Source organism: Corvus kubaryi, unplaced genomic scaffold, assembly GCF_017639235.1.
Source record: "Corvus kubaryi isolate FWS band 111438036 unplaced genomic scaffold, C.kubaryi_AGA036_p1.0 67, whole genome shotgun sequence".
NCBI classification, from domain to species: Eukaryota; Metazoa; Chordata; class Aves; order Passeriformes; family Corvidae; genus Corvus; species Corvus kubaryi.
Genome location: NW_024582055.1, coordinates 3,777,465 through 3,780,206, shown reverse-complemented (window position 1 = coordinate 3,780,206; position 2,742 = coordinate 3,777,465). Strand labels below are relative to the sequence as shown.

Below are 2,742 nucleotides of genomic sequence, written 5' to 3'. Positions count from 1 at the left end.
CCTCCTCCTCTTCTTCCTCCGCTTCCCGCTCCCGCCCTCCCATGTGGTGCCTCAGCACCGGCAGCGCTTCGGGTGAGCAGCAAGTGACCTTCGCGGGCCGGGCCGCGCTGGGGGTCGCCGTGCCGCCCGCCCAGGGAGCGGTGCCAGAGCGGCTCCCGCTGAGGGCAGGAGCTGCCGCCGCTCCCCCCTCACGGCATTGCCCGGCCCCGGGGGCGGGCTCGGGGCGCGGGGGTAGCTGAGGGGGGCGGAGGGGCCGCCGTGTCCGTGTCCTGCCTTACGCCGCACCTTCCCGTGGGCGCTGCGGCAGCTCCGGCCCCGCGCGGGCGGGCTTGGACGGGGGAATTGCAGAGATTTGGGATCGGGGGTCCCGCCTGCCCCCTTTGAGTGCTCGGGTCAGGCTTGCAGGGAGCTGCTCGCACCCTGCTTTAGGCCCCGGTTTTTATCCCCAGGCTTCATCGTGTCCGTCCCGTTGTGTGGAGTTATTGTGGGGCTTGTGTCTGCCTTGACTTGAATTTTTCGTGATTTCTTTGATTTTTAAGCAGTCATTTCTTCTATGAGAAAAGGACCTGGCGTTAATTGTAAGAGAGATTTTTTTAAACAGAGAGGGAGGGTAGGGAAGTTGGCAACTCCGCCTTCTAAAACAAAGCCTCCGTGGTTTTTTCAGGTTGGCTGCTGGGTGGGAGCTTTTTCACATCCATGTATAGAATAGAAACTACACTGTGGGCTTTGAGTGAAGTCCTCGTGTAATTTCCAGGGGTGTTTTTCTTGTAACTGAAGCTATTTGCACTGGATAAAAAGTAATAGCTGATCTTTTATGTGTTGGATTTTTGGATGAATTTTCGTGTCTGTTTCTATGTTTCTTCTTAGTGTGCTTTTGTATCAGAATGCAGTTTCCATTCACAGCTCAAGATTATGTAAAGCTTTCCGTGTTAACAATATATTCATTCAAGATTCATAACACAGATCCTGGCTCTTGGGCCACACAACTCCACAGCATTTTTATCAGGTCACTGCTTCCAGCTGACCTGTCTCACAGAGGGATTGGGATGTGGCACGTGTACTGTCAAGTGGCAGAAATCAAGTCTCATTCTGAAATGGCCTTTGCTGATTCTTTCATTTTCGTTTCGAATCCTCACTGCTGAAATACTCCCGTTAATGTGACGTTATAAAACTTCAGTCTCCAGGAGTTGGATTTGCCTTTCCTGGCAGTAAAAGTGTTTGTAATTGTCTTTCCATGTAGGCATGGATGGGCAAAGACTGAAGCATGTCCTGCCCTTTTGTTACAGAGATACAATAGGGACCATCCTCCCAAATTTTTTATCTCAGTGATATTTCTGAGAAGTTCTATGCAGCATACTTCACATACTAGGAATATCTTTTTTGCTTGTTTTAGTGTTTCCTGTACTCTTTCCAGTAATGCTTTTATCTTGATTCTGATTAATTGAAATATCCCGAGTTACTTCAGAGTCTCCACTCCATCAATGAAGCAGAAGAGACAATGAGACAATACTTTTGCCTCAATCAATATTACATTTAAATATAATGTACTTGCCTAGAAAGATGTTTTGGCACATTCTTGGTGCAGCAGAGAGCTTGTCAGGCCAGACTTTGGACTCCAAGCAAAATCTACATCTTCATGTTTTTAAAACAAAAGGTGCCCACTATGACTTTCTGCTCATTTCATGTATTTATTTTTACCCTGTAATGATTGAACAATCCTGGGGCCATTGTGGCTTTCTAGGATGCTTGTTCTAGTATTTGAGTACCTTAAATTGTCTATAATTTCTGTTTTGATAGTAATTTATTCTAGGTGTTAAAGAGTTCTCCTTTTTTCTGTATATCAATTCTTAAATATTGGCTTTCTAGAAGTGCAGAGGAATGTTTTTGTTTATCTGACCACAATTTTAACTTGTTATAGTCAAACAAGTTTATTTTTAAAAATGGCCATATTGGAGTATGGCAGAATAAATGCTTTTGGATGAAAATAAAATTTTAAAAACCCCATAGATTAAATCACACTATTTTGGAGTGTGATGAGATTGAGTACATTTAGTATGGAGGGAAATATGAGAAAATGCCTGAAATGAACTTACTAACCAAGCCTTTGATTATTAAATCTGTTGTTTTCTTAGGTGTACACGGATCCGGGACCTTTATTTTTAATTGAGTAACCTGTATGCTGCTGACCAAGAAACCAGACTTAAATTCTCCTTTTTAGTAGTGTTTGGTTTTTTTATTTTTTCCTTCCTCATTGGAAGAGCTCAGCAGTGGCTCCCTGTTCACTTCAGTAAGTATTGCTTTGAAAATAATACTCAGCTTGCCTAAAGTCTTGTTAGATTTAACTCTACTTGAGCTGGTGTATTTGTTGAAAGAGAAATGATCCTGGCAAGGGTTTTGAGAGTGTGATTTCTTCCCAGAAAGGAGTCGGAGGAGCATTGCTTTGAAAACCGTAAGAAATGGCAAAATCTGAACGGAATGGATAAAATAAGGATTAGGATATGTGTTTAAAACACCAATGAAGGCAAAACCAGTGCCTGGAACTACATTTTCTCTCTCCTTTTTCTTTCCTCTCTCTCTCCTTTTTCTTTCCTCTCTCTCTCCTTTTTCTTTCCTCTCTCTCTCTCCTTTTTCTTTCCTCTCTCTCTCTCCTTTTTCTTTCCTCTCTCTCTCTCCTTTTTCTTTCCTCTCTCTCTCTCCTTTTTCTTTCCTCTCTCTCTCTCCTTTTTCTTTCCTCTCTCTCTC

General features: G+C 43.7%; 1 protein-coding gene across 3 annotated transcripts in view; it reads left to right on the top strand.

The window, feature by feature from the left end:
- The window catches only part of ABHD18 (abhydrolase domain containing 18), a 20,429-nt gene continuing 17,687 nt past the window's right edge, over positions 1-2,742 (top strand). For 2 of the 3 annotated variants that reach the window (XM_042048533.1, XM_042048531.1), the window contains exons 1-2: positions 300-1,654; positions 2,133-2,287. The gene's annotated coding sequence lies outside the window, so the exon portion shown is untranslated. Of the gene's footprint in view, positions 73-299; positions 1,655-2,132; positions 2,288-2,742 lie in introns of those variants that run through there. The other variant, XM_042048532.1, reaches the window with a different exon arrangement.